The 25,642-nt window shown below is 39.6% G+C and overlaps 1 protein-coding gene across 2 annotated transcripts in view; it reads right to left on the minus strand.

Annotated features, from left to right (window-relative positions):
* Positions 1 to 25,642, minus strand: part of ace1 (acetylcholinesterase type 1) — a 74,458-nt gene that overhangs the window by 36,862 nt on the left and 11,954 nt on the right. The gene's annotated exons all lie outside the window — the stretch shown is intronic.

Genomic DNA, 25,642 nt, shown 5'->3' on the forward strand with positions numbered 1-25,642 from the left:
TATGCTCGTCTGCCTGCAAGGGCAATATGAAATTTGCTCAGAGAAAGAACGCTTCTGTCTACTCTCCGGTAAAGCAATTGGTCGTCTTTTAGAACGCCCACAATAATAGATAGGGTGGTGCAATTCTATACTCAAACCAAACAGGCTAACACAACCTGTCTTCATCGTGTTAGAATCAATGTCTACTTCTATACAAATAAATTCAATTGTGCCGTTTTTTTAGCATTCCCTCCGGTTTTCTTAGAGATAATTAGATCTACTTTTACAGTTTTTCTCGTAAATACAATTAGCGCATAAAATTAAAAAAAATATTTCTTATCGAAAAATACACGGTAGGACCATATTCAAATATCGACGAATAACAAACTAGTGTTGTGTGCATGAAAACAAAACAATTAACAAAACGTCGGAAACGGTATAATCTTATATCTTTAAACGGCAACGGCTCCAACGATTTTCATAAAATTTAGTATACAGGGGATTTCGGGGGCGATAAATCGATCTAGCTACGATTTATTTTCAGAAAATGTTGTTTTATTCGTGTTTTCAATAATCAACTCTTCCCGACATCTATTGGCGAATAATAATACTATTCTTCTTAATTGAGGGAAACTAACCGCTTTAAAGACACAACAAGTCATCATTTAGTGACAATAATAAAGGCAAGATTAAACGTGAACGTATAATTTAATCTATAGAATCTACAACAACAGTAACCTATATGTATTTAAAAAAAAACCGCACGAGAATCTGCGTGATACGTAAAAATATTTATCCAAACAAACCACAGAGTACCCGGACTAGACAAACAAACTGAGCAATCTCTTTGAGTCCGTCCTCGATTCGGGAGCACTTAGCTGATTGCGTGCCGGACAAACGCAAACAAAACGTGCCTTTTATTATAATACGCAGTACTGATTCGGTGGCTATCCGGCAATTTGAGATTACTAGAGGTACCGCAGTAGTCGAAATTTGACTATAATTAATTGGAATTGTAAGTTTGTACACTATTATAATTGTATTTTATACTTCCACAAATTTCGCCAAGGATACACTATAAAAAAAATATTAATAAACACAAACAATATTTAATCTATTCTCAATTTGACAACAGACGTCAAGAACAAAAGTTTGACAATAAATAGTATGCATGCGTGTGTGCGTCAAATACATGGTATGTAGTGTGTGTAATGTTTTCTTTATTGATTTAATGTATCTTTTATGCATTATTTAAAAAAAATATTAGCATTGTGCACTTCTTCTCTATATTCTCTATAAGTGTGAAAATTTTCATACTCCTCCGTCCGCGCAATTTTCGTAAAAAAGGATACAAAGTTTTTGCTTCACGTATTAATATATAGATACGCAGTGTGTGCTGTACTGATTTGGTGGCTATCCGGCAGATTTGAGATTATGTCAAAATGACGGTAGCTTCGATTCAAATGACGCTGAAACTATCCCTATTCCAACATAGTATGACGAGTATACGTGTACGCGTACATTACGAGTATATTCGTGTAATAATGTTTACTAGTGGTCTCTAGGTGATCGAAATTCGACCATAATTAGTTTAAATTATAAGTTTGTACACTATTGTGATTCTATTGTCAAAGACTATTTATTATACTTCTATAATCACAGATTTCGGGCACGTTAGTTGGCAGTTTTCATATCGTCATAATATATTTCACTGGTGGTAGGACCTCTTGGGAGTCCGCACGGGTAGGTACCACCACCCCGCCTATTTCCGCCGTGAAGCAGTAATGCGTTTCGGTTCGAAGGATGGGGTAGCCGTTGTAACTATACTGAGACCTTAGAACTTATATCTCGAGGTGGGTGGCCCATTTACGTTGTAGATGTCTATGTGCTCCAGTAACCATTTAACGCCAGGTGAGCTGTGAGCCCGTTCATCCATCTAAGCAATAAAAAAATAAAATAAAAAAATCTGAAACCTACGGCCTGCTCATCGATGATAACAATCATAACAATTAATACGGAACATAAAGCATAATAACTATTGACAGATTAAATTTAAACTTAAAAATATCAGTTATAAGATTTAAATAGCTCGCCACATAACCTTTCTTAACGAATTTGACATTTTCAAACGTATTTAGCTAATCCAAAGCATTTTGCTATCGAGCAACACTTCCGGCCTCCGTAAAGGTAACTAATGATTAGGCAATATATAAAACTTATTACTGTCTTATAATTTATAATTAGTAATTTCATAATCAAGTAAATAATTGATTCATATTTCTTTATACTTATAATATTTTATTGGCGTCTATAGTTAAGATAAACAATGTTTAATATTACCTATTAAGTTTGTATTAAAATAGGTCAACATGATTGTATAAATACCGGCGGTTAGAATATTTCTGGGGCATTCGTATTCTACCCGTCCTAACGTTTTACTAAAGAGAATACATTATTTCGTGTGGATGTAAAGTGTCTCAATTATCGCCGCCGCCCTAATAATCCTTCTACAATTTACATGCAAATACGATATATGTATGTACCATGCGGTTCACGGATTCTTCCAATATAGTAACCAAAGCAATGTAATCACTAACAAAATGGCATTGAAATGATAGTATTAGTGGATGACTATTCGACCAGTCTTTTTGGAATGAAGAGAAGAAGGGTCGTCGTACCCCCTTTCGGGGGCACGGAACGGGCCTCGGGGCAAACCCCACTACCCGGGACGGAGCTCCCTGCCACATAGGGCAGGGGTGGTATAGATGCAGGACGAGACGGGGGAGGACTGTTCGCAGCGCGCATACGGTTGCATAACATCGACAAAACATATATACATATACATAATACGATGGGCTTGGTTCTCTTGGGCGGAGTGATGCCCGCGGAGGAGTCACCCCGGCGCCGGCTGCTGTCCTCTGCTTGAATTTTTTTTTTTTTTTTCCCTAACTTCTAACTATAACTAACTAAAACTAAACTACTATACTAACTATTAACTAAAATATTTACATTATATACAAAGCGGGACAACAGTCAGCACCGTGGGGCCCGCCACCGGCCCCATGCCGCGGCCCCACCTCTACAAGTCAGAGGGGGAGCCGCGGCACTAGTTTAGCGCTCACCCGCTAAGGGCTCCCCAGAAGGGGAAGACCGTCGCGGGGAGGGACCGACGTAAAGTCACTGCCCTTAAGGGGGAGTGGTCCACCCAAACGGGCGGTAGAATGGGTCCCCATAGGGGGGCACCCCAACAATGTGGGGGGAAATGAAGAGTGTGGACAGCTCAGTCCCATGGGGGCACTCATTATGAGCACTCCCATATCACTCCGGTTAAGCCGACTATCTTACCATAGCCGGGGGTTCCAGTAGCTCCCTTGGTAGCGCCCTACCATCAGGTGGTCTGGCGTGCAAGGGAGCTATATTGTGGAGATGCTCGTGGGGTCCACCGTCAGCCCGCTCGTACATATTACGAGCTAGCCTCCGAATGAACTCCTCGAGCGACTCCACATCTAGATCCCGGGCGATTACGTCATTTCTGACGTAACGCCCTGCTCCGACTATCGTGCGAAGAGCCAGATTCTGCTGGGCCTGTAACTTCACCCGCATGATCTGCGGGATGAGGTGATACCAGGCCGCAGCTGCGTACGTGATACGGGAACGAACATACGTCTTGTAAATGCCGAGTCTAGTCCTGGTCGGCAACCCGGAGGCCAACACCGGCCGGAGGAGAAACCTCGCATAGCGGGCGGCCGCCAACGCCGACTTGGCGTGGTCGGTCATCCTCAAACTCCGGTCGATACTGACTCCCAGGTATCGGACACTGGGCCTAAACTCGACATTGACTCCACGGAGACTGAGCTGTCCTGGGACGACTCTTGTGCGGACCGGACCGAAGAGGATAGCCGCGGTCTTCCCCACGTTGACCGCGACCCTCCATCGGCCCAGCCACTGGGGCAGTAGGTCCAACAGCCTCTGCATCCTCGAAATGGCCGCAGAAGGGAAATTAGAGGACGCGAAGTAGGCGCTGTCGTCGGCAAACAGCGCCAACTTCACGTCGGCTTCCCACGCTTGGAGGTTGCCCTCAAGCGTGGGAATGTCGTTGGTGTAGAGAGCGTAGAGGACTGGTGCCAGGACGCTTCCTTGGGGAACTCCGGCCGTGACTGGGCGCACCGACGACTTTGCGCCCTCGACCGCGACAAGGAAGGATCTTCCCTCCAGGTACGACCCCAGCCGTCGCACATAGGCGTGCTGGAGGTCCATGTTCTGCAACAGCTTGTAGATCAGTCCCACATGCCAGACAAGGTCGAAGGCCTTCTCGATATCGAGAAAGACTGCGGCCGTGTACTGGCGCGCGTTGGACCGATCCGCCAAGTGGTGCATAACGCGGACCAATTGCAGCGTTGTCGAGTGACCGCTGCGAAACCCGAATTGCTCGGGTCTGAGAAGGATGTGCGGCGACACCCTTCTCAGCAGCAGCCGCTCGAACAACTTGCCCATATGCGACAGCAGAGTGATCGGACGATAACTGGAGGGATTTCTCCTATCCTTGCCGGGTTTGGGCAGGGCAATAACCTTGCCCAATTTCCAAGTTCCCGGGAAGTGTCCTGTGGACAGAATGGAATTGAACAGTCGTGTCATGAATGACACGACCGTTTCGGGGAAGTGGAAAAATGCGAGGGAGGGAATACCGTCCTCGCCCGGCGCCTTGCGCCTCTTCATCCGCTTGATGGAGAGGTGCAATTCACTGGGAGTGATGAAATCACCATCTCCCAACGGTAGCACCGGGGAAGAGAGTAGGCTTGCTACGCTCTCTTCCACCAATTGGTGGAATGCGGCCTCTGAGGGTGCAGAGTTATTTGGAGCGAACTGCCGCTCCAGCATTACGGCCAGGACATCGGCGCGGGCCTGAGCCGAGAAGCATCGGTTGCCCCTCTCGTCCACAAGTGGACAAGTCGGGGCAGGCCGATTTGAGAGCTGGCGGCAAAGTCGGTGGAGAGACACGGACGAGGGGTCCTCACGGGCCTCCTCGATCCGTTCCTCCCACGCATAGCCCCGATGGGAGCTAATCTTCGCCGCCAACTCCGCTTCCAGCTCATTAAGCTCGCGCTTGATCTTGGGACAACGAGTTGTCGCCCAGAGCCTCCTCAGGCCCCTCTTCCGGCGAATAATCGCTTTCAGATGGGCCGGGAGTATACCTCTAGGCCCGCCGCTGGGCACAAGAGTCGTCGCCTGGTCGATCGCTCCCCTGATGGAGTCGACAAGGCGGACTGCCGCGTCGTCGACCCCCTCAGGGGTGTTGGGGTCCTGAATTACGGGAAGGTCGACTAGGCTTTTTGGAATGGAATACACTTTGAGGCAAACATAGGCAAAATGTGACTCTAGAGAACGCCTTATTCAGAGTACCAACAGAAAAATAAGTTGAGTGTGGACGGATAATAGGGAGACATCAAGAGTTCCTCCAGGAAATCGAAGACACGTCGTCACGTTTGTCGTTAATTCACAGAAGTCGTCGTGGCCTACAAGATAAGACGTCCGGTGCATTCGTATGTAGCGATGCAACCGAATGAAACCCCCTGTCTTTATATCACCTGCGTTCAGGCCTTAGATGAGACTGTTGAGTATAGGCCTACAGTAGTATCAATTCACAAGGGATTCACCGAAGTTTGAGTCCGCACGGATAGGTACCACCACCCCGCCTATTTCTGCCGTGAAGCAGTAATGCGTTTCGGTTTGAAGGGTGGGGCATCCGTTGTAACTATACTTGCGACCTTAGAACTTATATTATTATCTCAATTTGGGTGGCGTATTTACGTCGTAGATATCTATGTGCTTCAGTAACCACTTAACACCAGATTGTGAGCTCGTCCGTCCATCTAAGCAATAAAAAATAAAAAAAATAGATAGACTGTTCATATATAATTAAAATCACTTTGCTCAGAATCTTTTTCGTTCATCAAACGTCCCTACCCACTAAGCCATTTAACTATAAAATAAAACGACCCCTGATAAAGCTAAAAGCATTTCGTGCAATAAAATTGAGCTGTAAAACAAAAATTATTCCACACACCGACCGATTCCACTCACTGCTTCAACAAAGGGAGCTTTAGTGCAGCTTTTTTTCCGTCGAACCTAAGTGCTTTTACTGTTGAGAACTCAGAGAAAACATAGTGCACTCAAATGGAATGTTATTGCGGACATGGCCTAGTAGTCTAAAAGTCAGTCATTACTTTAAAGTTTCACAATACATTGTGGTTATCGAGCAACACTTCAGGCCTCACATAATAAATGATTTACGAACTATTTAAGGTACACCATAACGATTAGGAAATATATAGAGCTTATTATTGCTACTTTGGCCACGTTGCCCGCAGACGTGTAGACAACTTGGAACGTCTGATGGTCACTGGGAAAGTAGAAGGAAAACGTCCTAGAGGCCGGAGCCCCAAACGTTGGTCCGACCAGATCTCCGAGCAAACCAGCGGACCACTTAGCGCTGCACTACACCAGGCAACTGACCGGAACCGATGGAGGCTGACAGTCGACAAGCTAAAACGGAGTCACGATCCTCTGCAATGAGGGAGCGATGGAGAAGAAGAAAGAAGAAGAATTATTGTCTTATAATATAATTAGTAATTTCATAATCAAGTTAATAGTTCATGCATATTTCTTTTTCTTTATACTTATAATATTTTATTGGCGCCTTCCGCTTGACAGCTTCCGGCGCAGTAAACCTTAATATTATTTATGTTACATAATTCGATATTATTAAATAATAATTGTACGTAAATAATCAGCAGAATAATTAAGATCTCAGATCAAATCTCTGTTGCATTCGTATTCTATCCGCCGTAACGTGTACTAAAGAGAATATATTATTTCGTGTGCATGTAAAGTGTCTCAATTGTCGCAGCCATCGTGATGATCCTTTAATAATTGCGTGTTTTGTTTTTTTTTTTTCAATACATTAAGCAGAAGAATTTCCACGTATCCAGACGACGGTAGATTAAGATGTATATACGAAAAAGCAAAAGACGCTTTTAAATTATTCATACGTATTCCCTTAGCACGTTGAATATGTAACCAAAGAAACAAATGTAAATAAAAAAACACGCGTGAATTCGGACAAAGAGAAATGTTACGGCGGAACCCTTGGAGAACAGACACGCCATTTGAAATTTAGAAGAGGAAATACGGTATGCAGGACTCTGAAAATATACGTAGGTAAATTGTAAACGTGATAGCAATATGTTTAAAATCTAAAGATTTTTTTAATTATTGCATAGATGGGTTAAACGAGGTCTCACAACCCACCTAGTGTTTCTTCCAAGAAGCAGTAATATCTTCTGCTTGAAGAGCAGGGCAATCGTTGTACTATAAAACTGAGAGTAAGAACTCATGTCTCAAGGTGGGTGGCGGCATACGCGTTGTTGATGTCTACGGGCTCCACTACCGTCGCCGTACCGGCCGGTAGTACAGCCGAAATATAACACTATTGACACATCAACCTAGTGGACTTAATTAACAGCAGATGTACTGGGTGCTTACCTCCTCCCTTAAATAGCAGCATACGACAATAAAGATGATCGTTCCTTTTTTTTATAAGGTACCTACCCGCGCGGACTCACAAGAGGTCCTACCACCAGTTCAAAATTGCTAGTTCCTTAAAATGCATCTTCCTTTTACCTGTACGGTAGTCGTAAATGATAAAACAACAGAGCGGTTTTTGTCATGTTATGTTCTCGCGTGTCCCGTTAACTCGCCCGTGTGCAATTTGTCCAACTTACCTAGCACCCTCGACGATGAAACTTGTACTTTTTCGAACAAATAAACTGTCAGTTTTTGAGAGGAAATTTTCGCGGTCTTTTTTGTGGAATTAGTTTTCGCGTCAAGACGATCGATGCGTACCATTCGTATTGATATTATTATGAAAAGAAATAATTTTGACGAATCTTTTCTTAGTGTTTATAATCTAATCTAAGATTCGTCTGGTGTGAGGCAATTGTGATACTTACGGATACTTCAAGGTTAGCAACACTGATTGACAAATCAGGCCGACGGCCAATGGACTTGTATCCGGCTAATTTTATAAATAAAAAAAAAAAAAACAAATCAGGCCGAGACACGGTTGAGATTCCTAGATATGAAACTGTAACGAAATAACGGTCGGTGTTAATACTGGCAGTAGGGTTTATCATATCCCCCAGTAAGTACCGCTTATTTAGGCTATTAAATTGACAAGGCTTCTATAATATCTATTATATATTTAGGTATATATCTATTTATTGTATGTATATATTTTCTATAGTAATATATATTTTCTATTATTTCTATAGCAATGTACATCGCAACATACCTGCTATATTTTTATATTTTCCAGAATTTCTCTAAGTTAAACGGTTGTATGGAAAAGATCGCTTTTAGCGATAAGACTGCCTATTGTACAAATCTATCTGCTTTTTGACTGTTTTTGAATGTAAATTGTGTTTTGATGTGCAATAAAGTGTACTCTCTCCCTCTCTTATTATGTACCACCTATTGGTTCTATTAAATTTGCTCAAATTTGGAGAAACTCGTCTAGGCTCACCTGGTTTTAAGTTGTAACCAGAGCTCATAGCCATTATAGCATCAATACTGTCACCAGCATTGAGACTTGAGTTTAAAGTCATGTATAACGGATTTCTCATCCTTCGCACCGAACACATCCCTTCGATCCTAAGCCATCGTTAAAAAACAATCAATCATCGCTGTCATAACTTGAGACTGACAATATTAATGAACCTCATTACTTACTCAAAGATTTTGAGATATGTACCCCGGACAACAGAGCTTTACATGACAAATGACTGGTCTAATTTACCTAAAACATTTTCCCTTTAATCTTATCTCTCTCTAGTATTCAATCAGTATTCTTTTTTTATTTATTGCTTAGATGGGTGGACGAGCTCACAGTCCACCTGGTATTAAGTGGTTACTGAAGCCCATAGACATCTACAACGTAAATGCGCCACCCACCTTGAGATATAAGTTCTAAGGTCTCAGTATAGTTACAACGGCTGCCCCACCCTTCAAACCGAAACGCATTACTGCTTCACGGCAGAAATAGGCAAGGCGGTGGTAGCTACCCGTGCGGACTCACAAGAGGTCCTGCCACCAGTTTTCGTTTCGCTTTTATCTAAGTCTCATTTTATGAGAAGTAACAGATTGTATTGCCTTTATCTTAGATTACAAAACTTAAAGCGAAGACAGAGCGAATTCAATACGTTGTACTTGGTCATTTGGAATCAGAAAATATCACATTTTTTCTTCACACACAAATAGCCTACCTACGGAGAAATAACAGCGTAGTTACTTTATAAAAAAATCAAACTTTTGCGACTGAGTTACCTAACACAGCTTACAAATTGTTCTAGTAGAAATCGTCACGTAACAAAAAAACGTTATGTCCCTTCCGTGCCACTTTACTTCTTAGTCTCTGTCTGTTTTCCTCTGTCTGTGTCTGTCTGTCTCAGCTACGCATTTTTTTTTATTTAAATGCACGGAATGAGTTCAAGTTTTCTCATGCAAATTATATATCGCCTCGTTTCTTTATTGACTTAAAATAACTACCGTAGTATTTGTATATCAGTCATGTGTTATTGGCCATGTACATGGCCTTCTCATCATATGCAATCGTTGAGTGCAACAAGAAAAAAAAAACACGTGTGGCACTCGGGGACTGCCGCGGTAAAGCTATTGCATAGCATTTTTTATCAACTTTGCAATTACAATTAGACAATAATAATTTAATATTAAAACAATAATAAAAATAAGACCACGCTATATTTATAAACATTAACAAAAGCAAAACATTAACTCTCCCCTTCACACTCATAAGCTAGACCGCGCGAGAGAGAGATGGGCAGACCTTTCATGATGCCCATGCAGTGCGACGTCACGCCGCGCGCTTATTCACAAACACTACACCAGCGCAACGTTAGAATGGGTTGAACGCGAGCTACATAGTAGGCGTAGTGGGGGTGTCAGATTTTATTTTCGTTACGGAATTTCTTGATTCAGTCGCTGCGCTCAAAGCCCGCGATAAAAGCTATGCAATAGCTTAAAACACTTTATAAAAAAAACATCCTCAAGCAAATTTCAATTCAGGATCCAAACAGACAAGATCGCTTCGAACCATCCCTTATAATTTTAAGCGAATTATTTTCACATCGATAAGACGTCGAGTGGGCGCTATAAGGCCTTGTCGTTCTCGGCTGACCCTCGAATATATTAGCTTATCTCTTACTTTACTGACGGCGTAGCGAATTGTGACGTCACTGCATATTTACCCCAGTTTTTGAACGAAGCATTTCGTACCAAGCTCGACCCGTTTTTGGACTTTGACTTAGAATACTTTGAAACGTTTCGAGTACAGACAACTTAATTGTAATTAGTAGTGCTTTACAGTGTAATTAACGCTGACAAGCAATGAATTTAGTTTGGACGCCAAGATCGATTGTTAGTAGGTACGAATCAGCCATACGTTCTGGTTTGAAGGGTAGAACAACCGTTGTACGAATCAATTGGGACTTGGACCTCACGCTTCAAAGTCGATAGTACCAATGAAATTGTGATCAGTGTGGATCCCTTAACCAATTAACAACACGTCGACCGTGATACCAAAAGTATGCTCATACTGATTTCTTAAATAAAATTTGTTACACAAGAAAATTTTTGGCTGACTTGGTGGTGGCCGTGGGTTCGATTCTCACATCGCACAAACATCCCTGTCATGAACAGGTTTGTTTGTTATTTAAGTATCTATGTCAGTCTCTGGTACCACAAGACAGGGAATCCTAAATTAGGGTCGGTGTGCTTAGTGCTATTGTTTTTTAACGTTCTCGATAGCGTAAAAGTTAACTCAAATTTGTATGGAGTTGGAACAGCGGCCCTAGCGACAAATGTAGACAAAAGTTCCAACTCCATACAAATTTGAGTTGACTTTCACAGTATCGAGAACAGTAAAAAACTAAGCTAACTAAGCACAAGGACAACGGTGCGCGATTTAAAAATAAAGTATATGATGACCGAGCTTTGTTCGGTTTTTTTTTGATAACGCCATCTTGTTGTGTCTTTAAAGCGGTTAGTTGCCCTCAATTAAGAAGAATAGTATTATTATTTGCCAATAGATGTCGGGAGGAGTTGATTATTGAAAACACGAATAAAACAAAATTTTCTGAAAATAAATCGTAGCTAGATCGATTTATCGCCCCCGAAATCCACTGTATACTAAATTTGATATACAAGAAATATATATACAAGAATTGTTCGTTTAAAGGTATAAGATAAATGAAAAATTTAAATGCACAAGTATGCAACACGGTATCTTGTTTACTCGAGTTATTCTAGAAATGTCGTAAATATATTATTATGAATTATGTCATGGCCTACGAGGTTTAGGAGGTCACCCTAATTCGTTCATACCAGCCGTCTATTCAACCCATCTTGTTTTTTTTTTTATTGCTTAGATGGGTGAACGAGCTCACAGCCCACCTGGTGCTAAGTGGTTACTGGAGCCCATAGACATCTACGACGTAAAGCGCCACCCACTTTGAAATATCAGTTCTAAGGTCTCAAGTATAGTTACTACGGCTACCCCACCCTTCAAACCGAAACGCATTACTGCTTCACGGCAGAAATAGGTTGGGTGGTGGTACATACCCGCGCGGATTCACAAGAGGTCCTACCACCAGTAAAAAGATGATAGACGCGATCGAAGTCACGTTTTTCATCGTTAACTGAAAAATTACTAAAACGTACAATTTCCGTTGCAAGAGCACTCTGAGAACTAACCGCCGTCGTGACCTCAATAGCCTTCAGTTAACGAACTAGTGCCTTAATTTCCGGACCGAATAAAAACTCGCACAGTTTTATCACTCCGCCGAGCTAAGAAGACCTCTGTTCCGCTTCGGAATGAGTTTTTTTGATATTCGATTATACTATTATGAAACAATTAGAAAAAAATAAGAATAGTTTGAAAAAACTAAAAAAATTCGCATTTATAGAAAATCCAATTAAACAATAGAAAATAAATTTTAATAAATTTGAATTAAAAAATAGTGTTAGAAAAAATTATTTTATTGTAAAAAAGCGTGGGGTGCATGGTATCAGTAGTTATAAATATTTTATGAACAGATATGAGTAGAAGGGTTATTTTGATAATATCCTGAAGAGCACCCCACGCTTTTTTACAATAAAATCATTTTTTCTTACACTATTTTTTGTGAACGACCGTCGGACTCAGATCTAGTGGTTAAAAAAGTTCGTACATATTACAAGAATATCACCATCTAGGCTGATTCATCCTTAAATCCTAATCTTACCTCACCCTTGACCAAATCGACAATTCAATAACAAACTTTTTTTTTGAAACCTTATTGTTGTGTCCCGAAAGTCTATCCAGTACCACTAGGACAGGTGTGAACCTACATTTGCAAAAATATGCAACTGCACGGACGAATTGAGTGCAATTGCAATGGCCCTGTTCATTGGCAAAATGCCAGTGAAGGTGTAAACTATATGACCCGGACACACTGAGCCCAGCGGCCGGAAATTGGCCTCGCCGCCTCACGCCGGCTCTTCGAACGCTATGCGCTTTTAGTGATGCAATTAAGTCATTAGAAGCAACTGACAGGTATTCTATGATGTTCAGTTTTGGCGACAAATAGATTCATAGAATTTGAAAACTGCAACTGCTAAAATGAGCTTTGGTATTTAAAAACATGGCTAAGAATATTCTGTCGAAATTTTGCCTAGTGACAAAATTCGCCACTATTCGGCAACTCTAAAGTGGGATACAGGCACTAAAGAACTGGTGGTAGGAAGTCTAGTGAGTCCGCACGTGTAGGTACCACCACCCTACTTATTTCTGCCGTGAAGCAGTAATGCGTTTCGGTTTGAACGGTGGGGCAGCCGTTGTAACTATACTTGAGACCTTCGAACTTATATCTCAAGGTGGGTGGCGCATTTACGTTGTAGATGTCTATGGGCTCCAGTAACCACTTAACACCAGGTGGGCTGTGAGCTCGTCCACCTATCTAAGCAATAAAATAAAATAAAAAAAGGTACCACCACCTCGCCAATTTTTGCCGTGAAGTAATAATGCGTTTCGGTTTGAAGGGTGAGGCAGCCGTTGTAACTATACTGAGACTTTAGAACTTATATCTCAAAGTAGAGGGCGCATTTACATTGTAGATGTCTATGGGCTCCAGTAACCACTTAACACCAGGTAAGTTGTGTGCTCGTCCATCCATATAAGCAATAAAAAAAACATAGAATTTGAAAACTGAACTCGACTTTGGTATTTAAAACATAGTTAAGAATATTCTGACGAAATTTTGCCTAGTGACAAATTTCGCCACTATTCGGCAACACAAAAGTGGGATACAGCCAGTAAAGAAGCAAGCGATTTAACTACAAATTAGTATTTCAGGCTCACGTGGTTTTGGATTGTGTGCATTTGAGAATACAGCCTTTGACATTGCCCAAAAGTAAAACATAAATGTAGATCCATATTTGTGATTAGATTCAGATTCAAGAAATATGTTTAAAATATTAAAGTATTTATATATTTTAAAGTATCTTTCATATTTTATAAACTTTTTAGATACTCAATATCTTCTCTGGATAAGTCGGTAGAATACAATAGAATTTACAAGTCATCATCATAGTCGGTTGCTCATGGCGGACCAGTCGTGGTCATGTGGAATTCTTGTTTATTCAAGCCTTGACAGATTTTTTCCATAGTTTGCGAACTGAGGCTTGGCGCACGAACACGTTAAGTGGGGTTTCAGTAAGGTCTTTCACCTGATCAGTCCAGCGCATAGGAAATCGTCCACTAGACCTCTTACCATTGACTCTACTCTGAACAACAAGTTTCTCGATAGAGTCTGCTGACCGTCGCCAAGTCAACAAAAGTGTAATTCTAACCTAACAGAAATCTTATGGGGTATGCGAAGAACGAGTAGCAAATATGTATATGCACTAACAAAATGAAAAGATGTGTGGTGTCGTGGGACTCCGGATAGGAACGACGTTCCTTATTATAAAATATTAATTTTAAGTTCGATTCGAGGTTAAAGAATATAATTATTCGGGTATACATTTTTTTATATTTCTTATTATGATTTTTTTATTGATAAAAATAAGCGCAAGGGTTAACCACTCCGGAGTGCAATGGAGCAGCCTCCCTCTGGGGGAACTGCCTGCATGTTCACGGTATCCCCTACGCCAGGTAAGTATGAACGTCTATCAACTGTGTAACATCTCGTCACCGCGATTCAGGAATTGTTGAATTTACGTGCAGCGACATCGGTTGATAGCAAACTCAATAGAAAAAAATCTTACGTTACGGACATTTTTTCCCGGTTAGGATACCCCTCCGCATCGTCCCATAAGGAACTTCGTTCTAATAAATATATTCAAGATTTTGTTCATAACTACAAGCTCTGAGACGAAGAAAATGATGCTTAATTGAAACAGACAGCACGCTGAAAACATGTCAATTCAAAAAGCAATTTGTTAAGCAATGATTTTAAAACAAGACATTAATTTCTCCAACCTACTAATTATCCTGTAATTTGTGGCAATAAAAACACAACAAACACCTTTCATCGTACGAACAGTTTATTTCGTATTTCATAAATCAGAATAGAAAACATCGCGTGACCAGTCTGTAAAGAGCAATTTGTTTAATACCCAGGGTTTTTTTTTCAGTAATAAAAACTTCTGTAAACGCCTGCCGATAGCGACGATAATGTTGAACTAGACGATGACCGGTTATTTTTTTTTTTGATAACGCCATCTTGTTGTGTCTTTAAAGCGGTTAGTTGCCCTCAATTAAGAAAAATAGTATTATTATTCGCCAATAGATGTCGGGAAGAGTTGATTATTGAAAACACGAATAAAACGAACGACATTTTTTGAAAATAAATCGTAGCTAGATCGATTTAACGCCCCCGAAATCCCCTGTATACTAAATTTTATGAAAATCGTTGGAGCCGTTTCCGAGATTCAGATTATATACATATATATTAATATACACGAATTGCTCGTATAAAGGTATAAGATACTGATCGCAAATACAACATAAAGGTAACATTAAATTTGTTAGAACAAAATCTGTATTTGCATATATTAATGTGCTTGTTCGCCCTGACTTATTGACCTAACGCTCAAGAATTACGAACTGAATACTTAACATATAAATATTGAATTGAAGCGTACGTTTGAAGAGTTTGTTGTCAATGTCAAATAATTGAAGTGTGTCCTCGTGCTTACTGTGTTCGCTTCTAAAGCGTATATCAAGTTTTGTAATTCATTTTAACAGACGTCTCCCACATTTAATAATACTAGAGGTCCCGCAGTAGTCGAAATTCGACTATAATTAATTGGAATTGTAAGTTTGTACACTATTATGATTGTATTTTATACTTCTATAATCACAAATTTCGCCAAGGCTACACTATAAAAAAAAATAAAGACAAACAATATATTTCATCTATTCTCAATTTGACCACAGACGTCAAGAACAAAAAATTGACAATAAATAAACAGTATGAACGCGTATGTGCGTCAACAAAACATGGTAGTGTGTGTAATGTTTTCTTTTTTGATTTAATGCATTATTAAATCATAATTTAAAAAAAAAATTAGCATTGTGCACTTCTTCTCTATATTTTCTATAAGTGTGGGAAATTTCATACTCCTCCGTCTACGCAATTTTCGTAAAAAGGGATACAAAGTTTTTTCTTCACGTTTTTTTTTTTTATTTTTTTTTATTGCCTTTGTAGGCAGACGAGCATACGGCCCACCTGATGGTGAGTGGTTACCGTCGCCCATGGACTTCAGCAATGCCAAGGGCAGAGCCAAGCCGCTGTCTAACGCTTAATACTCTCCACAAGCCTCGTTTGAAGAAGGACATGTCATAGCGCTCGGGAAAAACCGTGAAGGGGAGCTCATTCCATAGCCGGATGGTACGTGGCAAAAAAGATCTCTGGAAACGCACTGTGGATGACCGCAGTGGCTCCAGGTAGTATGGATGAACTCTACTCCGGTGGCGGGCGGTGCGATGGTAAAAACCAGACGTTGGTATCATCTCGAACAATTCCTCAGAGCACTCCCCATGAAACATGCGGTACAAAATACAGAGGGAACCGAAGTCCCTCCGCAGACCCAGAGGCTCCAAACGATCCGTGAGAATGGAGAGAATCACGTATTAATATATAGATGTACTATTAATGAAAGCAAACCTATTAATGGAAGTACAAAATTTTAAATACGTCCGCATAGTCAACATGTTATGTCTGGATTATCTATTTTATTTTATTTGGAAGACAAACAGTGAACTTAAACTTTATAAAATCTAACCTTAAAACTGAACACCATTTAAATATCTCCGCATTTAAATAACAAAAACGATTGTGGCGTCGCATCGCCTAAAATTAAATAAGAATTTAATAGAACTAGAGGTCTCGCAGTAGTCGAAATTCGACTATAACTAATTGGAATTTTAAGTTTGTACACTATTATGATTGTATTTTATACTTCTATAATCACAAATTTCGCCAAGACTACGCTATAAAAATATTAACAAAGACAAACAATATTTAATCCATTCTCAATTTGACAACAGACGTCAAGAACAAAAGTTTGACAATAAATAGTATGCTTGCATGTGTGCGTCAAATACATGGTATGTAGTGTGTGTAACGTTTTCTTTATTGATTTAATGTATCTTTTATGCATTATTTAAAAAAAATATTAGCATTGTGCACTTCTTCTCTATATTCTCTATAAGTATGGAAAATTTCATACTCCTCCGTCCGCGCAATTTTCGTAAAAAGGGATACAAAGTTTTTGCTTCACGTATTAATATATAGATTAAATAATATCTTTCGAGATAGATTCACTTTAGAATTCGCTTAATACGCGACATTTATCTTCGTAATTAAAGGTCCGCTGTATTTGGTATTATTATCAACAATTCGATGTTTTTAATTGAACTTCAATTACCCCATTCAAATAGCCGAAGAAGTTTTTTGTTATGATTTTTTTTCCAAATTTAAAATTTTAAATAGCTCTCCTGTAATGTTTGCAAAAATGTCGCATAAAACACCTTTCATCCCTCGAAATTATGTATTATTAGTAATTAGGTATATCGAATAATATAAACAACATACTAAATATTATTATTATGTATCTCAGTGATGAACCGGGCGCCGCAGCCGAGTAGTGACGCAGGGGCGCCGCACTGCGGCACACACGGGCGACCCGACGCACCACGACGACTCTACCGACATATTTACAGCATACGACACGATATTTGAACGTCTCATTATATAAGTTTATTTTATTAAACTAAACCATATCAGTTTATAAGGAAATACAACTTAAAATATGTAAATTTGCTTGTTATTTGATGTTTCGCGTTGTCAATTAAAATAACTAGTTTGTTTCTGTGAAATAACTAAAACATTGATGACATTTAAAATTTTGCTTCTAGAAAATTAGCATCTTAATGAGAAAAAAAAATCAGTATCAACAAACCTCAAATAACGGTAATTTTAGAATTTTATTTAAGATCAATAAATAGTATATGATAATTAATTATTTAAATAATTAGAAGATCAGTACTTTTGCAACATAATGTTAACTTATCCCTAGAAACAGTATCATAAGATAACAATATATTTCTTTTTATATTATACAATATCCATCTTATCATATATAATATGAAGTGGCCGCCTCATATTATATACCCACCCAGACGAAGGGGCAACGCAAAGCCTTCGACGCCCTAAGCACATCCTATCCAGGCCTCCACTCTCGGTACTTATAGACACTACAAGCGCTAGTTACTGTTCTCGTCGAACTCCTCAACTGCGGCGAAGAGTTCTAAGTGCAATATAGCCAATAGACCATCAAGAGATGCCAAATCTTTAGGACATTATGCAGTAAGTACTTAAATATTGCTTTTCTCACACGGATAATACTTGACAGCAAAATTAATTGAATAGATCATAGAAAAATGTGTGAACGACATAAAGTATCACAAGTCGTAACCTATCTCACAAGCCTCTGAATCTCACGTGATTTACGATTCCAACCTGGCTGTAGATTCAGCGAAGCACCGCTCTTGTAAGGGCCAGTGCTAACAAGTACTTTCAGATTAAGCCCCGCGAGCTCCCTTACTAATAATCTGCGCGTATTTCGAATAGTCTTTTTGGCTACTAATGATTAGATGAAGAAAAAAAAGACTATGTAATCTGGTGACGATAGTACAGTATGTTACATGAGTATCATAAAAGGCGACAAAGATCTTGACCTATTATATAATGACAGATCAAAATCAAGTGTGGCTAAGGTTACGATGTCTATACCCAATAAGCATCAGATGGCTGTAAGCCCGTCCGCCTATTTAGGCAATAAAAAAAAATAATACAGGTCACAGAAAAAACAACACGATATCGTATCGGACGTCATAAAACAATTATAGGCACGAGACAAACTTTTGAATTCCCATCAAATATTCTTCATCAGCAAAATGTCTGGTCATTCCGTAGTCGCGTCCATAACTAAAGTGTTTCTTAATTACTTTGTATACTCGTAACTTTTTCTGTTATTCGATTTTAATTAAATTTTATTTAACAGAATATAACTATTGAATTAACAACTAATTAAAAATATAGAATCAATGCAATATTGTCTCATAAATTGAACAGATCTTTCCTTTTCTAATTAAAATATTGTAACCATTTGGATTTGACAGGACATATGCTACGTTGCAAAACAAGTAAATGGAGCATACAAGTATCCTTATGGTATCCAAGAAGGGACATCAGAAGACAGGGGTGTCTGAAAACAAAAGGGAGTCATGATACCCGTCTAACCCTAGGATCATCTGGACCAGAGTTGCAGAAGACCTAGTTCAATGGAGAGAGCTGGAGGAGGCCTATGCCAAGAGGCACACCAAATTGCGTGATATATTATAAGAAATAAATATATAAAATCAAATACGTTAATTGCATGTAGTTCGGAATGAAAGGGGTTTTATTATTATAACCATTTGTTATGTTATTTGCAGAGATCCGCTGATGATTGATTGATTTACATGCTGCTATGAACCAGCAACTAACTATTAACAATAGACAAACGTACCTTGCGACGAGTTTTGGCTACCTTTGAATATTGTACCGATTTAACACTTTCCAAGTATTTTATTGATACTGATGAAGAGACAGGCTAGGGGTCAAGGTTTCAGACCCCATTGACACCACAACAATAGGACTCAATAGGTAGGCTTTGAAGTCGTCGTGGCCTAAAGGATAAAACGTCCGGTGCATTCGTATCTAGCGATGCACGGGTGTTCGAATCCCGCAGGCGAATACCAATTTTTCTAATGAAATACGTACTTAACAAATATTCATGATTGATTTTCACCGTGAAGGAATAACATCGTGTAATAAAAATCAAACCCGCAATATTGTAATTTGCATAGTTACTGATGGTAGGACCTCTTGTGAGTCCGCACGAGTAGGTACCACCGCCCTGTCTATTTCTGCCGTCAAGCAGTAATGCGTTTCGGTTTGAAGGGCGGGGCAGCCGTTGTAACTATACTGAGAACTTAGAACTTATATCTAAAGGTGGGTGGCGCATTTACGTTGTAGATGTCTATGGGCTCCAGTAACCACTTAACACCAGGTGAGCTGTGAGCTCGTCCACACATCTAAGCAATAAAAAAATAATAATAAAAAATTAGACCTCAAGAAACAAGCCAAAATTATTTATCCTATTCAACTGAAACTTTGCGTATATGTTCTGTTGATATTTCTTGGTGAGACTTGCAAGATTGATGTCGTCTCGGCGACGTGCCGGTGACAAATGAGCTGAAATTTGTACAAGACACGTGTGTGATACTTGTGGGGTGTTCGCTGAATGTTCCAGAAGTGCTTTCATACTTGGAACATTCATTCAAAACTTCAGCGGTTTTGGGAATCAGCAAGAAAAGCAATACCGTTTTTTGCAGGGGAGTTAATAAAAACAAAAGTTCACCTTTCACTTTCGTACCTTTTCGACTATAATTAATTGAAATTCTAAGTTCGTACACTATTAAAATTCTATTTTCAAAGACTATTTATTATACTTCTATAATCACAAATTTCGCCAAGACTACACTATAGAAAAATATTAATAAAGACAAACAATATTTAATCTATTCTCAATTTGACAAGAGACGTCAAGAACAAAAGTTTGACAATAAATAAATAGTAATGCGTGTGTGCGGCAACAAAACATGGTAGTGTGTGTAATGTTTTGTTTTTTGATTTAATGTATTATTATTAAATCATAATTAAAATAAAATTAGAATTGTGCACTTCTTCTCTATATTCTCTATAAGTGTGGAAAATTTCATACGCGCAATTTTCGTAAAAAGGGTTACAAAGTTTTTGCTTCACATATTATATAAACAAAATTTGCTCTGTCAGCCAATATCCCTTCAAAACTAGTGATTAAATAAATTGTCAATTTAGCAATACTCATGTACTCTACTACATTAGTACTTCAACATTCAACATTGCAATGCTCTTAGTCTAAACTTTTTATTAAAACTCCTCTCGACTCGACTACTTAATTTACACAACGACTAACCATAATATCTATAGTTTCTTGCGTTTACATCTAAGAAGCACTATTCCTTTGGGTAGCGGAAACAAAACTAATACCCATACATAAAGTTATAAACCCAACTAGCGACCCGCCCTCGCTTCGCTTCGGAAACATTAAAACACACATGAAACAAAAAAATAAAAAAAATAAAAAAATTATAAAAAGTAGCCTATGTTCATCAGGGACAATGTCGGCTTCTAATGGAAAAAGAATTTTTCAAATCGGTCCAGTAGTTTCGGAGCCTATTCGAAACAAACAAACAAACAAATCTTTCCTCTTTATAATATTAGTATAGAGTATAGATTAGCAGTACTATTTTCTGAGATAACCATAAATGCGAGTGATTTAAGCAGATTAATATTTGTGAAATCGCATTATTCTAAATTAGCGCGCGCTCTTCGTTCCCGAGAGAATGTGGATTCCACGCCTCAATTACTTTTTTCCCATTTTTGTACAATACGCTTTTTGGAACGAGGTGGTCGTAGATTATACGCGTGTATGTGTGTGCGTGGGACTTCGATATTCAAAAAGACGACCGTCAAGCGTAGAAAATCAGTTTTGTTTTTGTAAGTTGTATGAAACTTTTTTTAACTACTTACTGGGAACAGAACGACTGTTGTATAAGGAAACACTTAAACTCTTCTTTTTCGAAAACGTATCTAATATATTGTACATACAGAAAAACGAGCAAAACAAAAAAACATCCACGACAGAAACATTTTTAGATATTAAGAAAATAAAGGACGACATTCTAGGCTACCTACGGCTGCCAGCTGGTTAGCTAAATAAAGAAAAGGTAGTACAAGTTGTGGAGACGATCGCAGATTAGGCCGGCGTTTGTACCGCTAAGCAATGATGCCTTCACTTTGAACAATGTGTCACTTTTTACTGGTGGCAGGACTCTTGTGAGTCCGCGCGGGTGGGTACCGCCACCCTGCATATTTCTACCGTGAAGCAGTGATGCGTTTTGATTTGAAGGGTGAGGCAGCCGTTGTAACTATGCTTGAGACCTTAGAACTTATATCTCAAGGTGGGTGGCACATTTACGTTGTAGATATCTGTGGGCTCCAGTAACCATTAACACCAGGTGGGCTATGAGCTCATCCACCCATCTAAACAATAAAAAAATGAAATTTAGTTGAGGCTTCGAACTCATGCCTCAAGGTAGGTAGGTAGCGGTATTCGCGTTGTAATGTAATTGAGGTCCCAGCCACCAACACCCGGTGGGCCAATCCACACATCTAATGCTACAGAAAAACGCATACTATGCCACAGCAAACGTATACATTCCACGTGTAAATTTAAGGCTGCTCTTCCCACGAATAAAATGATGACCTCGCTGTTCAAAGATAGAATAGGAGGAGTCCTTTTTATTGATTCTATTCCCAAAGGACAGACGGTCACACGACCCTATTGTGAAGGTTTAATCCCGAAAGAACGTGAAACGATTCAGGAAAACGTTGAAGAATACTATAATTTAGAATTTCATCCAAATTTAGCTGCTTCATTTAATAGAAGTTGCGTTTAACTATTCCCTTGGGTACCAATGTGTAGTTATTTTGCTCCAAGTTAAGGCAAGGGAAGGGAAAAGGAAAAGAGGCAAACAACCAAAAATATGGGACGATGATATCAGGCAGGTTGGAGCATAACATGGAGTAGAGTAACCAGAGAGTGATCAGAATGGAGTAGGTTAGAGGAGGCCTTTGCAAACTGACATACGGACTTACAGAAAATAAAGAAGCACCAAATACATGAATAATTTTTATTTGGACAAACAAATCTATCCTAGATTAGCTTCGCATCCGAGTCAGACTCTCAATAATCTGTGACCAGAGGATACTCAGCTACTTCGGTCATATTGCCCGCCGTCAGTCAGATAACTTAGACAAAGTGATTGTGACCAGCAAAGTAGAAGGAAAGAGACCCCGCGGCCGATTACCTAGCCGTTGGTGTGATCAAATAACCGCCCTAACTGGGCTGCCAGTCGCAACCGCCATTCGAGAAGCTGAAGACCGGACGAGATGGAAACAGTTCACGAGACAGTCAAGTTTCAGGGACACGACCTTCAGCAATGAAGAAAGCGACGAAGAAGAATTAAGCTTTGATACTTAGTACATACATATTTCGTTTGGCACACGAAATGTCAGTATGACAGCGCTGACGATAATGAATAATGACGCATAGAAACATATTAGTTGTATAAGAAATATAATTGTATATCTGTTGACCGAATAAAAGGCTTTATTATTATTATTAGCGTTTAACTATTATACAATTCACTTTACCAAAATTAAAGGTAGAAATCCCTGTTAAATTGTAGTGAACATTATCCAATCAAAAGTGGCACATACAGGTTCACAACGCCGTTCCTCACATCCTAATGTAGCCAAATAACTATAAAGATGTCATACGGAGAGGAAGTTGAATATGAAGGGTCCCCCTTATCGGATTGGTCGACAACATTTTAACGTACAAAATGTGTTTTGTGGTTTTATTTAACGTTTTTTTTTTTTATTGCTTTGATGAGTGTACGAGCTCACAGTCCACCTGATGTTAGGTGGTTACTGGAGCCCATAGACATCTACAACGTAAATGCCGCCGCTCACCTTGAGATATAAGTTTTAAGGTCTCAGTATAGCTACAACGGCTGTCCCACCCTTCAAACCGAAACGAATTACTGCTTCACGGCAGAAATAGGCAGGATGGTGGTACCTACTCGCACGGACTCACAAGAGGTCCTACCACCAGTTTTTTTTGAGGTTACTTAAATACATTAGGCCGTATATGATACTATGTCATCAACATATACTTCCTTTACCGCGATATGGCATATGAATAGGATAGCCGTTAACTTATACCATACTGATATCATAACTGACTGAATGGATAGATAACTAAATGAATGAATAATAATGTGAATCGAACGTAATTATCTCTTTATTTTAACTTAAAATGCCACTGCTACTTTATAATCATATTAGAATGGTATTAATGGTAGGCAGCGGCTTGGCTCTGCCCCTGGCATTGCTGACATCCATGAGCGACGGTGACCACTTACCATCAGGTGGGCCATATGCTCGTCTGCCTACAAAGGCAATAAAAAAAAGAAACAATTAGAATTAGCAAGTTGACAAAATTAGAGCAATGAAGAAGAGGGCTATGCTCGGAGTTCCTTGCGAGATCCAATCAGTAATGAGGAGATTCGCTGAAGAATCATGATAACGTACGTAGCCCGAAGAGTTACGAGATTAAAGTGGCATCAGGCAGTCCACATTGCTCGTAGACCACTGGGGCCAAAAATTTTTAGAGTGACGACCGCGCACTGGTAGACGCAGTGCGGGTAGGTCTCCTACGACGTAAACATGCCTAAGATCGCGACAATTCGCAGGATGTAGGTAGCGCAGGGCCCGCTATTATGGCGAACATTGGGGAAGGTCTATATCCAGTATTAGATGTCCATGAGCTGGTAATAACGAAATTGTTCTTAGTCGAAAACAATTATAAATTTGCTGCTCAATGTTGATTTATTTTTCAGTAACAAAGCTGTTTTTGTAATTGCATTATGGATAAACGATCGATATGATAGATTAAATAAGAACTCACAAAATTTAGGTGGCTTCATCAAACATGTATGATATGCGATTTAGCATTAAGATAAAACTGATGAGTTATTCCACTCTAGCGCATTGACACCAGGAGGATGGAACGTACTGTGGAAGGGCAATCCGGACGGCAGTGTATGGCGTTCCAACCCGGCAAGCTGGTTCTGGCCCAGAGGGTTATCCCGGAACACCAGTGACACCACCCGGGTGGCCTAACGGTACCGCGGAGACCAGCGTTGTTGTTGTTGACGATCGCCTCGACGACCCGTCGGTCGGGCGTCCTCGGGGTGGCACCGTGAGTCTTGTTGTAGTCTTGACCGCGGGAGCCCCTGATCGGACATCAAGTGAGAGAGTGCAAGGGCCCTAAAAAAAACTTGGACTCGCGATCTGCTCCCAACATCTGCAGACCGTCAAGACCCACATAGACAGCGCGTCCATTAGGCGCAGACACCTCGGCCCGAAAAAAAGGGGAGCTCTATTCAAATCGCAATTAGACATTGCCTTATCAGTGAACGTTAGACTTTATAAAGTTAAAACAACCGTTAAAAAATATATAACTATATAGAATATATTTCTTTACTTATGAAATAAATGTACTTTTTGTAGGCATTAATGCGAAATCAACTGACAAATGTTTGCTTATGGAATGGAGCCGGACAAACAACTTTAAGCATTTACTGCGACGTCACAGTTTGTTACAGTTCATTAGTTCAGTTACAGTTAATTATTTGGTAATAACAATAATATTCATTCGATTTCGGCAAATTCGCTCTATATCTTTTTTCTAACTAAACTATCTTCAGTGCAAATTAGATCTATCACATCACGATTCAAACGGCAAACGAGTTTCAATTGTTTTAACGAGGTCCGCCGACCTGTCCCGACTGCTCCCGAATACACTTCGCAGTAATCTAATTGGCCCGAAACAAATGTTTCCCGTCTCAGGGTCACGGAGAAACTAGAACATTCTACGTCGTAATCGAAATGTGAAATAACAATGTGACGTAATATTTTTTGACTTTATATCGGACTATACACTACACCGTACAGATGTTAATCTATAACGTAGGTGGAACCGTCTGGAGTCTGGCAAGACTTCTCTTTATTTTTAACAAAGATTTTTATTGCTCCTACAGCTCATCAATTCATCTGGTATTACAAAAGAAAGCGAGACTAGAGAAATTGGAAGAATAGGTTTTTTTTAAATTATATATTCAGATTTTGCGTGCAATCTATTAAAATCGTGTGAAAAAAAAAAGTTGTACGACATAATTTTGTTGAATAATTATTTACTTATCCCAAGTTACAGGTCTTAACGAAGCCACAAGCCACGTCTGCCATGTTATTCAATAAACAAACCT

This window comes from Bombyx mandarina, chromosome 15 (assembly GCF_030267445.1).
Source record: "Bombyx mandarina strain Sakado chromosome 15, ASM3026744v2".
In the NCBI taxonomy this organism is placed as follows: Eukaryota; Metazoa; Arthropoda; class Insecta; order Lepidoptera; family Bombycidae; genus Bombyx; species Bombyx mandarina.